We start from the raw sequence: 13,613 nt of genomic DNA on the forward strand, positions 1-13,613 counted from the left end.
GATAATGCTCAAATTTATTTAATAAAGAGAAGAACTCCCTACTCTCAGTGTAAGTTGGTATGGGGGTAAATATCTCTCACAGTAATCATATTTTTCTTATTTAGTTTCACTTGGTGTATCCTCTTCTGTTACAGTCAGCATTTACAAGCGACTTCTAAAGTCTCCTGCTGCCTCAAAAGGGCTTTCAAACAAGTTCCTCACCCTCCCCTCCCCAGTGGATGTAGGAGAAAACCCATGTGTGGTATTTTAAAGGACAGAGTGTTGCAGGGGGCAGATTATAGTGGTTACACTCTGGTGTATCAACTGCACTTATAAAGAGACGAAGCAACACCTGCAGTTGTGTCCTTTGTCCTCCGTGGGCAGTGAGCTCGCTGATGTCTGTGGTGGAGCTGTTCGGGGTAAAGAGGCATCGGAGGACACCGCTGGCCTTCACTTCTCCTAAGCTGTTGTGAGGAATTGTGCAGTCAGGGAACAGAATTAAACAGACTAAACTGTGGGGCAGACAGGCGCAAAAATAAAAATCACTAAAATCAAACAAAAGTCCAGTCGACACATTTTGGCTCCTGTAGTGTAAACTACATTGAAGGCAGACAGCCAACCAAAAAAAAAATAATTCAGTCACTTACGAAAACAAATCCCTCTGATCAAGAGGGTTGTGCAACTTTTTTTGGCTCCTTTTCCAAAAGCATGCAAGCATGTCGTTTACGCGAAGCACATTAATTGAAATCACCCATGTAAAAACCCAGCAGACATGTGTGAGCCTCCGTGATCATGGCGTGGCCTGCAGTGAGGCAGCAGATTCACAGGACCAACAGAGCACAGAATAAAGCCACGGATCAGTCAACAGCAGTGGCTGCGGTTCCAGTACACCAGCAACTGCCAAGCAAAACAAAGCTGGATCGGTTGCTGTGCCTGGGCTTGGGAACCTGGCTCTGCATTATCAGTCTCTCCAGGACCAGCACTACTGTAAGTGATCGAAGTGGCTCTTGTGGTTTACATGTTGGAGCTGGCTTTGTAGGACACACCCCATTGTCACACCTTGACACTAGGTGTGTATGAATGGGATTTGGAAATACTCTGATCTATGCTGTTAGCAGTTTGTTTTGCCAGAAAAGGGGTTGTTTACATTTTAATATACACTTTAGAAACTGGTGGTTTATACATTTGTGATTTTAGGTTTTAACTGATTAAAAGACCCTTGAAACAATAATTAAAATGGTGTTTTTTGTCTTATTAACACACTGAAAGAACACCAGAGACTACCACTTGTTTTGTATTCACTCCCCCGTTGTGGTTCATATCACAGTTTACTGCAATAGATATGCAGCTTGCCCTGTGATATAACACAGTGTGTTGTGTGAAGATATATATATATATATATATATATATATATATATATATATATATATATATATATATATATATAGCTTAGTTATGCAGCTTGCCCTGTGGTGCTTTTTTTAGAACTTTGTTGCATGTTCTATGTATGAGATGGCATCTATACCCTGGATACGACTGCAGTACTGGAATTTATATAGTGAAGAGGTGTGGGCCTACATTTTAGGGGAATAGGTTTCTTAACTATGTTTTGATAAATTGCCCATTGTGCTTCCTGTTTAGTGTGATCTGATCCTGCACTCAGACATCCCACTCGCGTCCCTGGAGAGAAATGCAAAGAGAGCAACTCAATATCTTGAATCTTAGTTTGTCCAGCCGCGTTTGTGCTGCAGAGACTCTCCATCATGTCATGCCAGTTGTCTGAAGTTGTTGCTCCAGTGAAGAATGTTCACCAGAATCCTCAGGCTGGTTTCACAGGCCCGGATTAGCACTTACCAAGGACAGCTGTCGCCAATGATAATATAATCGAGGATTGTGAAACCACAGGGTAATGTTTTGTCCTAACAATAGGTCATGATATAGATTTGATACAGCCATCTGGAATGACATCACAGTAAGAGTTCTATACTGTATTCTTATTTAAATGTATATTGCAAAAAATATACTGGAAGGCGCTGTAAATGGATAGCATTCATGAACATACAGTGATCACAGTTTTTATTAGAAGACACAATATAGATAGGATTGCCATCATTTAAAATGTAAGCCTAGCATTGGTTCAAAAAGACAATAAACTAAATAAAAAATGTAAAGGCTGGCTTTATTGATTTATTTTAATTTATTGAATTGGCTTTCTTTCATATGGGTTATTTTGTTAAGTGCTTCATGACGTCTTCCACTGTCCAAGATTTACAAATCTTTTTTTTCTCTCATCTTCATTTTAACAATGAATTAAAATGAACAGCTTTCCCCTTATCTGTTCCTGCCTGGAAATGTGGGCTATTTTAAATATGTGTGCAAACACGAAAGTCGTTCTGGAAGTTTAAGCAAGTAATCAGAATGCAAAAAACACATTTCCTTTAGGTGGACTGTGCAGCTCTGTAAAGTACGGTACTTCCAAAAAACAACAACCCTCCCGGTCCATTTTGGGAATTTTATTTTAGAAATGATTCTGTGCTATTGCCTGGTTTTTATATGAGAAGCTGTGTAATATACCAACACCTGCCTGCATACATTTCCTTTAATTTCCATTCTATGAATTTGAAGCCTGGTAATTATGGCAGAGTTCAGTGGACTAATTAGAACATGATTTTCTAATGATCAACGAGAGAAAGCGTTTGTTAAATGCAGGGATATGGGGGTCTTGCAATGCCCAGGGGCAATAATTACCATAGATGGCATCAAAGTGCTGCCAACGGTGCTTGAAGAGGAGAGCATTTGGACGTGTTGGTCAGACAGGTGGTCTAGTGGGGCGGTGTTGTCAGACGCACAGCCGGATCAACACAGACCCCTGAGGGACAGGTGCTAATTGGGATTGCCGCAAGATCTCACCCGCTGGCATTAATATGGGAGCTGCTGAGCCCAATGCTGTAGCCTGCTCTTCAACCCCCTGTGAACAGAGCTGAGGAGACCCTGGCTGGACTGCCTACAGGAGCTGTTCATGGGCTTGGGAATGAAACCAGGCAGCCCTGACTGGCACAGTGCCCAGCGAATGCACACGGGTGGGCTGAAGGACAAAAACAGAGAAACAAGTTAGATTTTTTTTTTTGAAGTGTTTCAAGATTTAAAAGGCTTAATGCCAAGTAATTAGGTTATGGTCTCTCAGACTAGACTTTTGGAAATGCATGGTATGTGACCTGCATAGGCTGTTTTAGGAGTCATCCATCACAAAGCTAAGAGACTGAACTGCATGGAGAGACACAGAAGCAGCTTCCTGTTTTGGTTTGGAAAGCTTAGAGATCCCTATTGATCTGATATCGTTATAAATGTTACACTCAGAGAAGCTGATGTATCAGTGAGCCTAAAACATGGTAGAGATTCAAGACTTGTGCCTGCAGTTTGAAACTCCCCTTCAAAATAAAATAGAGCCTGGGTATACCTGTTTAAAATACTTGTTATATATTCTGTAGTGTGAAAAGTTGCTGGGTCCTTTATATTTATGTTTATCTTTGCCTTGTAATTCTCCTGCGATCACCAGCAAGACTTTGAAGACCGTGAAGGCTAGTTTAAAGCTATGCTAGGATACAGTGAGGAGGATTTCTGCATTTCTTGCACACAAAGAAGGGGTTTGCTTGGATGATGAAAGGTGTGGATGGATCACACTTAGATTTGATCAAAAGACAGTAAGGATGATGCCAGTATTGTGTAAGGCATGCATCAGATCCTTCCTTATCATTGTATCAATCTTGCATGAACCTAGTCCAACCCTTTATTTGTATTGTTTGTTACATTTTTTGGTGGGAGATGGTATTTGCCATATTTATTTATTTATTTTTCTGTTGAAGTGAAATCTTAAACATGAGGGTGGCCACTACATTGAATTCAACACACATCCATTTTTAAACAAGCTATCAAATAAAAATAACATTTCAACAGAAAGTTATGTTTTGTTTTTTAAAACATAATGTGCATTCTGTAATATTTTTATATATTTTGTATACATGTCAAGACTGAACTGACCTGTAAGAGGGACTTCATTTACCTCCAACTTCCAAAGAAGAGCCCTATTTTCTACACATTATATACATATTTGTTACCAGTATTTATGTCTGAATAATACAAGCTCAAAAGCATGCACAGATGCTGTGCATTGCAGTTACAGTCTCCAGCCTGTCCTGTAGTTCCTGTACAGAGAGGTTCAGTGTTCATATGCAACTGATGAATGGTGAGCAGTTGTTCAAAGCCTGAGTTGTGATTGAAGCTGGAACACAAACAGAATGTGTTTCTTTTCAACTGGATTTCTTATTTAATGTTATTCAACTCATCACTGTGTTCACAGATTCATATCGGTTTATACTCACAGATTCATATCAGTGTGTACCACAGATTCATATCAGTGTGTACTCACAGATTCGTATCAGTTTATACTCACAGATTCATATCAGTGTGTACCACAGATTCATATCAGTGTGTACTCACAGATTCATATCAGTTTATACTCACAGATTCATATCAGTGTGTACCACATATTCATATCAGTGTGCACTCACAGATTCATATCAGTGTGTATCACAGATTCATATCAGTTTATACTCACAGTTTCATATCAGTGTGTATCACAGATTCATATCAGTTTATACTCACAGATTCATATCAGTGTGTACCACAGATTCATATCAGTGTGTACTCACAGATTCATATCAGTTTATACTCACATTCATATCAGTGTGTACCACATATTCATATCAGTGTGCACTCACAGATTCATATCAGTGTGTACTCACAGATTCATATCAGTGTGTACTCACAGATTCATATCAGTGTGTACCACATATTCATATCAGTGTGCACTCACATATTCATATCAGTGTGCACTCACAGATTCATATCAGTGTGTACTCACAGATTCATAGCAGTGTGTACCACAGATTCATATCAGTTTATACTCACAGATTCATATCAGTTTATACTCACAGATTCATATCAGTGTGTACTCACAGATTCATATCAGTGTGTATCACAGATTCATATCAGTGTACTCACAGATTCGTATCAGTTTATACTCACAGATTCATATCAGTGTGTACCACAGATTCATATCAGTGTGTACTCACAGATTCATATCAGTTTATACTCACAGATTCATATCAGTGTGTACTCACAGATTCATATCAGTGTGTATCACAGATTCATATCAGTTTATACTCACAGTTTCATATCAATGTATCTCACAGATTCATATCAGTGTGTATCACAGATTCATATCAGTTTATACTCACAGATTCATATCAGTGTGTACCACAGATTCGTATCAGTTTATACTCACAGATTCATATCAGTTTATACTCACAGATTCATATCAGTATGTACCACAGATTCATATCAGTGTGTACTCACAGATTCATATCAGTTTATACTCACAGATTCATATCAGTGTGTACTCACAGATTCATATCAGTGTGTACCACATATTCATATCAGTTTAAACTCACAGATTCATATCAGTGTGTACTCACAGATTCACATCCATGTGTACTCACAGATTCATATCTGTGTACTCACCGATTCATATCAGTGTGCACTTGCAGATTCATATCAGTGTGCACTTGCAGATTCATATCAGTGTGCACTCGCAGATTCATATCAGTGTGCACTCGTAGATTCATATCAGTTTATACATTCATATCAGTGTGTACTCACAGATTCATATCAGTGTGTATCACAGATTCATATCAGTTTATACTCACAGATTCCTATCAGTGTGTACTCACAGATTCACATCCATGTGTACTCACAGATTCATATCAGTTTATACTCACAGATTCAATAAAGCTCATTTAATCTTCAGGCACTTTGGACTGTAAAACTCCTAGAGCAGGGCAGTCAGTAATCCTCCTTGAAGCTGTAAAGTTGGTCAGAATTCTGTACCCTGTAAATCAGAGACACCCTATCATCACCTCACAAGCACAAGCAGCCATCGTCCCGACCACATCACCGTGAGCACAGTCACAACACATTGAGAGAAGCTCTAGGAGGACAGGAAACACATGGAGCTGCAACCCCCACAAGAGAAGCACCATGAGCACAGTCACAACACATTGAGAGAAGCTCTAGGAGGACAGGAAACACATGGAGCTGCAACCCCCACAAGAGAAGCACCATGAGTACAGTCACAACACATTGAGAGAAGCAGTGCTTGCGCTGTGGAGGTCACGCCTTGCTTTGTTTAATTCTCTTGACACTAAAGATACTAATCAAACCAGCTTCATAAATAAGACAAACAACCCCAGCTATCATAACCATGGGTTAGCAGTTCAAATTGGGCAGAGCTAACAATACAATCCACAGACTGCACAGCTAAGCACACTAAACAAACACAGCTATTAAACAAACACAGCGATGTGACCACACAAAGTGGTGCTGGCATTCGTATCTCATAGTAGATCTTAATAGTGCTGTACTCAATCCCAGACTGTATTACTTACAGTAATGTTAATAAGGGGTCAATGAATCACCTCCAGGGAGGCACAGTCTCTGAGATCATTGAAAGTATGCAGTGCTCCTTTACAGTGAAGGATAGCAGCACAGGAGGACTGTATTTGAAATAGAACCATAAAGAACTTGCAAAAACCTGTGCATTTCTGCATGTTAAAAAGGAATTCTGATTTAAACAATTCAAACAACATGACTACAGAACAATCGCCTGTGTAAATCTCTTCAGCTGTGCATGCAAAGCATGTGTAAATCTCTTCAGCTGTGCATGCAAACCATGTGTAAATCTCTTCAGCTGTGCATGCAAAGCATGTGTAAATCTCTTCATGCAGTGCATGCAAAGCACAGTAAAAGAAACTTTATAAATTTAGGGCCTAACTTAAATTTATCAAAACCTTGAGTACACAGAGAAAGAGTTTTTGTCAGTTTGTCATTGAGTGTAACACTGCCCTGTGCCTGTATCCCCTTGCTCCTCTCAGTGAGGTGTGCCTGTGTTTGCACAGTGTGTAACACTACCCTGTGCCTGTATCTCCTTGCTCCTCTCAGTGAGTTGTGTCTGTGTTTGCACAGTGTGTAACACTGACTGCCCTGTGCCTGTGTCTCCCTGCTCCTCTCAGTGAGGTGTGTCTGTGTTTGCACAGTGTGTAACACTGACTGCCCTGTGCCTCTGTCTCCCTGCTCCTCTCAGTGAGGTGTGTCTGTGTTTGCACAGTGTGTAACACTGACTGCCCTGTGCCTCTGTCTCCCTGCTCCTCTCAGTGAGATGTGTCTGTGTTTGCACAGTGTGTAACACTGACTGCCCTGTGCCTGTATCTCCTTGCTCCTCTCAGTGAGGTGTGTCTGTGTTTGCACAGTGTGTAACACTGACTGCCCTGTGCCTCTGTCTCCCTGCTCCTCTCAGTGAGGTGTGTCTGTGTTTGCACAGTGTGTAACACTGAGTGCCCTGTGCCTTTATTTCTAGACCAGTGACTGCTCGCTCTATATTTGCTTTAGCTCGTCACCTGCATTCAGACTTCATGGCAGGGTAGTGAAGCTCTGGTGTCAAGCCTGTCCCTTTCATTGATTGAGGCATTGGGTGCGCTGATAGCATGCAAGGTCTTTAGTTGTGGGGTTTATTTTCCAGAGTTACCCAATTCTAAGTGAGTGTGTTTATAAACCCAGCCTCCAGTTTAAATGTCGTTTTATCTACAACAGGCGCTCTGTGCTCTCTGTGATCTCCTTCTAAGCATTAATGAGTACAGTTAGGAGGGAAGCATTTGGTTATACTTTTATGTTTTTTTTTTTTTTTTTTAATTACAAAAACAAACTATAAAGTTGAAAATAAAATCAATGTTACTTGAAATGGATTCTCAGAACCGGCTCTGGCATAACTTAATTACATCCTCCATTTGCTATATTCCAATCTGCCTTTCAGTAGACATCAGCGTGAGGCATTGCCTCATTCAGCAGATCTTACAGTCACTGCATCTTAAGTGTTTTTTCTTTTTTTCAGCGAAATTGTTTATATGGTTTTAGTAATTGCGTTAAAAATGACGTTATGCCTTAGGCACAATGGTACGGCTCTCAGGCTGATCATCTAGGTCCTGTTTTTGAAACATACATAATGGGACTTGCTTATAGATGTGATTGATACCATGGCTAGTATAGATATTGCAGAGCCCAGTGTTAGAAACACATTCCACTCCACTGGCTGGCTTCACAGACCCAGATCAATGCTAATCTTGGACTCCCCAATGTTACCTTTGGTAAGCTAGTCCAAGACCAGTGCTAATGAGGAGCTGTGAAACCAGCTGCACACGTTTAATCTTAAATAAAGTCTGTGCTGCTTATGAATACAACATCTGTAGATCTGTAGTTCTTGTACCATTGAAGTTAACCTTTCAAATCTAGCGTGAAGTAATTGCATTATTTTTCTGTGTTGTGGTTTCCTCTCTTAGTTTAATTTTGATGTAATTGTTACAGCTAGAGCTTTTGCACCCATGCCATTTTTACCTTAAGTGTGGTGAACCCATGGGATATAGTGAACTTTGAGTTGGAACACGTTGTGTTGTTTTTTTGAGTAGGTACGTAAGGCTGACAAGCTTTGTCAAACAAATAGCAAGCCAAAATAAACTAAGTAAGGCAGACATTTACTGGCTATGTTTGGAGTTTCACCTACTACTGTACTAGTTAGTGGGTATTACAAAAATTGAAATTTTACTGTCCAGGCTAATGTCTGTTGTTACTTGATGTCATACTTTAGGAACAGAAGTTTCTAATGTTTATAATGGTATAATGTTTATTTTTGTAATTTGCTTGACACTCCTTGACTAACTGGAACATTTAATTAACACATCAAACCTTTGGAATGAGCGCCCGTATGTGCAATGTCCCTTTCCCATTCCCTGTCCAGGACAGTAACTTCCAGACAGCGCTCTGCACTGAGGAGCACTCTGAATCATACAACACAGAGTGGGTTCAGTATTCCAGGACAATAACTTCCAGATAGCACTCTGCACTGAGGAGCACTCTGAATCATACAACACAGAGTGGGTTCAGTATTCCAGGACAGTAACTTCCAGACAGCACTCTGCACTGAGGAGCACTCTGAATCACACAACACAGAGTGGGTTCAGTATTCCAGGACAGTAACTTCCAGACAGCACTCTGCACTGAGGAGCACTCTGAATCATACAACACAGAGTGGGTTCAGTATTCCAGGACAATAACTTCCAGATAGCACTCTGCACTGAGGAGCACTCTGAATCACACAACACAGAGTGGGTTCAGTATTCCAGGACAGTAACTTCCAGATAGCACTCTCCACTGAGGAGCACTCTGAATCACACAACACAGAGTGCTCCTCAAGTTTGTGGAAGATTTGTTAAAATGTAAGACAGTTACTGTGTTCCCCATGTAGATTGTGGCAGACCGGCAGACACAATCAGTGCACAAGAGCCCCAATTTGAGTGAGGAACCTGGAGAGAGAATTACTTCCAGAAATGACAGATGAAACCACCTGTGCGAAGCTTGAAAGTCTTTAAACCAAGAATCCTCATCAGAGAAAGAACCCCAGAACTCATTTAAAATCTTACCACTTCAAATGAGCTTTGATCTGTCCCTGAAGATGATCAGTTGTTTTTTGACATTATGGACTTTTTTGTGTTGATCAGTGGCAAAAAATCCTGATTAAATCCATTTTGATTCCATGTTGTAACACAATAAAATGTGGAAAAGTCCAAGGGGGGTGAATACTTTTGAGAGCCACTATATCTATGTATCTATCTAGATATATTTACAGTCAACCCATTTTAATATCCCTTCAGAAGGCCTGATCAAAAACAGACACAATAAGCCCATTATAGGGTCAGACATTCACCAATAACCTAGTGATACAACAAATGGCTTTGCTATTGCATTGATTGCAGTGATGTTCATTAATAGAATTTATTCACCATGAACATTGTCGTGTTCTCTAAGTTATATTGTGCTACTGTATGTTATATATCGGGCCAAATCATTATTAAACAGCAACGTACAGTGCTTGCATGTAAACCTTCTAGTCTTCTGCTGTTATCTACCAAAGAGATACACAGTTTCTACATTTGAAGGGATTTTTATATGTATGTATGTGTGTGTGTGTGTGTGTGTGTGTATATATATATATATATATATATATATATATATATATATATATATATATATATATTAATATATATATATATATAGCCATGTATATTATATATATATATTATATGTATATAATTGTACATGTAAACTTACTAATATGGAAATGTGCAGTAGTGTAGTACAGTATATGTAGCTGTTAGAGTTTGTTTGTAAAGAAGAGCGCTGCAAACCACATAGCTCAAGGTGACAGGCACTTTTAGATAGGGGTGCACCCACTGTGTTTTTGGGGCTGATTGCGATTACTGATATTCCATATCAATAAATGGCAGATACTGATTCTGAGAATTACTTTCCATTATTAATAATACAATTGTAACCATCACTTGAAATTATAATTTGACGCTTGACAGTTTATGCAAGCTTTAAACTCAGCGCATCACCGATTCTAATTCTTGTAGGTATTTTGATAGATTCTACTTTCTACCAGAAGTGAATTTAGCAAAACACTGGTAAATCAATAGCATGTGACAGGTTTACTGAACTCAAACATGAATAATATTCATTCACTGATGGGTGGAATTACTAAACCGTGGCAGAGGCCACTGTACACCAGCACATGCATTTTATACATCTGCGTTTTCAAGCTTGACATTTTTACTAATTGCATTGCATTATTCGTATTGCATTTCTGTTGAATGTCTATTTCTGTTGGATTTCTATTGTCACCAGCCCAATGGATTGCTGACAGTCCTGTGAACAGGAGCCCACTGTCACTGGGGCACAATGCGGTGCCAGAGGAAGCGACTGGCACACTGTCAGATATCTAACAACTAGAACTCTAACATAACAAACAACTTACAGTGAGGGCCGCTGCTCACTTCCCCTCGCAGGATATGGCACTTCCTAGTTGAAGATCAATTGCGATTGTTGCCGAGATCATATATGGCAGAATGGCTTCTTTTAGTGGTTTTCTGACACCTGGTTTAGAGTTAGGGAGATTTTGGTGTTTTTGACAAATGAAAATGTTGTTTACAGTACTCCTGCATGGGCTATTGGAGGAATTGCGTGCTAACTTTGATGCAAATGCCTACTGCACTCGCTTGTAATTCACTCATTTAACATGTTGGCATCTGTTGGCTGCCAGGGTTTGCAATGAAAACTGGTTGTGATAAAAAAAAAAAGTTTTAATATTTCCCCTTTTAAAATAAATCAATAAATATAATTACAATTATCTAGATTTTCAGCAGTTTAGGAGTTTTTGTCTAGATCAAAATAGTATTCGCGGAATGGGTAGGGTAAATAGTTTGTGAACTGGGCAGCCTAAGTCTCAGTGTGGAGTGATCAGTGTGGAGTGATCAGTGTGGAGTGATCAGTGTGGAGTGATCGCTCATTAAAACTCAGAGCAGGACTAAGTGACGACACTGGCTGCATCAGTCTTGTTTTGAGGACCCAGGTTCAGGGATAGGGACTGTGCTATAGAAAGATATTACATGAGACTCCTGGGTCAATGTTGTTGCAGTAATTAGAGCTGAGCAGAGCATCTATAATAGTGTTGGTACAAGATGAGTACAGTGTGTCAGGGTCTGGACTGTGAAACCCAGGACAAGCTGAGATTTCCAGGAAATCATCTCCAACACCCTGTTATACAAAGTGCTTACCGTAAGCATGAACAAAGTCTTCCAAGTTCAAATCAAACCAATGAAAGCCTGTTTAAAAACCCTGTGGTCGGTGCCCTCTGAACGACATTAACAAAACACAAAGCCATTCATAGCCAGAAGCTGTCATGAAGATCATATCACCAACACTGCTAGCGTGTAATTGGTCAGACAGCGTTTCCACTAGGAAATTTGAAATTCAACAAATTGTTCAGTGGCTACAATAAAAACAAAACATGGAAATCTTGGAGACCAGTATCCATGGACACAGAGACCACTGCATTTTTGCCATGGATTTTACTACTTGCATTTCCACTAAGAGATAAAAAGAGTAAATTCATCATATTTGGGATGCCACTGCACTTTAGATGGTATAAGGAACCACTGGAAAGGTAGATTGGGAAAAAGTTAGCTTACAACTGCCTGCTCATATGACAAGTATCAGAAATACCCAGATACTTTGGAAGCAAGTGTTCTGAATGGGTTAAAACAGACCACAATGTCCCACAAGGGAGAGCTCAGGTTGATTGACCTGAAAGCATACAGTACACTGCCTGCCTGGTCTGTGGATAAAAGGAGGAACTCAATATCCAGCACCATCTACCAGTGCATTGTAGGATATCACAATCAGCAAAAATATCACTTTGATTTATTTCAACAGTGCATTTTAAAAGAAACACATGTGTTATTAAACATGTATTTTTATTGAAACATGATATCTGGTTCCACACTAAGTTTACAAGCCATGCTTTCAGAAAGTGTTGCACTTCACAGCCAGTGACATGACCCTTAAAACACTGCTGAGGTGAAATGACCCAGGGCGTGCAAGTGTAACAGATTTCCTGAGATTAAGGCATAGAAACTGAGAACTTTCTTTAAACTAATGCCAGATGTCCTGTTGTAAAAAACAAAATGCAAGTTTCCTATAACTGAACATTTGAGACTTTTGTAGCTAATGGAAGTGCAAAATGAGTCAAATTCATGGAATTATTTTATCAGCTACGATTACTTTAAATTGTTACAGGTACCGCAGGAAGAAACAACAAGAGCTAGTGGTGTAAATTGTTGTAAATAGGAACTTTGTAAGCCCCATTCCTGTAATATAAGATTTGTAAAAAAGTAAAACAACGGCCTGGCACTGTACATCTTAGGTAATGGGTCGCAATGTTTTGTTTTTGGTGTTGTATAAACAACTTTACTAGACCTCTTTGTGAAGGCTTGCATGTGGCAGTGGCTGTGTGTGTAGTAAATTGCTTCCTGTCTGAACTTTTGTCCCCTATTTAGCAAAGCTATTTTGCGGGTAAAAAAAACATACCAGAAATGTGGCCTTTTGTGTTTAGTTTTTATGAGTTCATGTTTCAAACCCCTGCAGTTTGTGGTGCTGTGGTTCTTCACATTTCCCACAAGTCAGCGGCCAGACAAAGACTCTGAAGGTATTAGAGAAATGAACAGGAGTAATGAACAAGGGAGACGGGTGTGAGCTTTCAACAAGTATTGTGATTCAATAAAAACCTGTTCCCTGCCATACACACGATTAGCATAGCTTCATTCAATGCACATTCAACAGCATTGTCACTCAGATATCTTCAGTGACAATAGTCTTGTGTTGAGCATAGTGAACGTATGGGACAGCATAGGCTAGCATTGTATAGACCGGAGAGGTATGCTAAAGCCTATTATTACTATATTAAATTAATAGTGGAGAGCATGGAAAAACTGCAAAATGAGTGTGCAAGTTCACCATGGTAAACTTTCAACCTGGCGTTGGTTAGCTTATTTCAGTATAAATCAAATCAGTCCTGTTGTTTTTATTGGACTTGTCGTATGATCTGTGGCCGCTCCCTGTTAGAAATCCATGAC

The 13,613-nt window shown here is 39.7% G+C and overlaps 1 protein-coding gene across 5 annotated transcripts in view; it reads left to right on the plus strand.

The window, feature by feature from the left end:
• The window catches only part of LOC121328750 (arf-GAP with coiled-coil, ANK repeat and PH domain-containing protein 3-like), a 152,899-nt gene that overhangs the window by 47,567 nt on the left and 91,719 nt on the right, over positions 1-13,613 (plus strand). The gene's annotated exons all lie outside the window — the stretch shown is intronic.

The sequence above is a fragment of the Polyodon spathula genome, chromosome 16, assembly GCF_017654505.1.
Source record: "Polyodon spathula isolate WHYD16114869_AA chromosome 16, ASM1765450v1, whole genome shotgun sequence".
NCBI lineage: Eukaryota > Metazoa > Chordata > Actinopteri > Acipenseriformes > Polyodontidae > Polyodon > Polyodon spathula.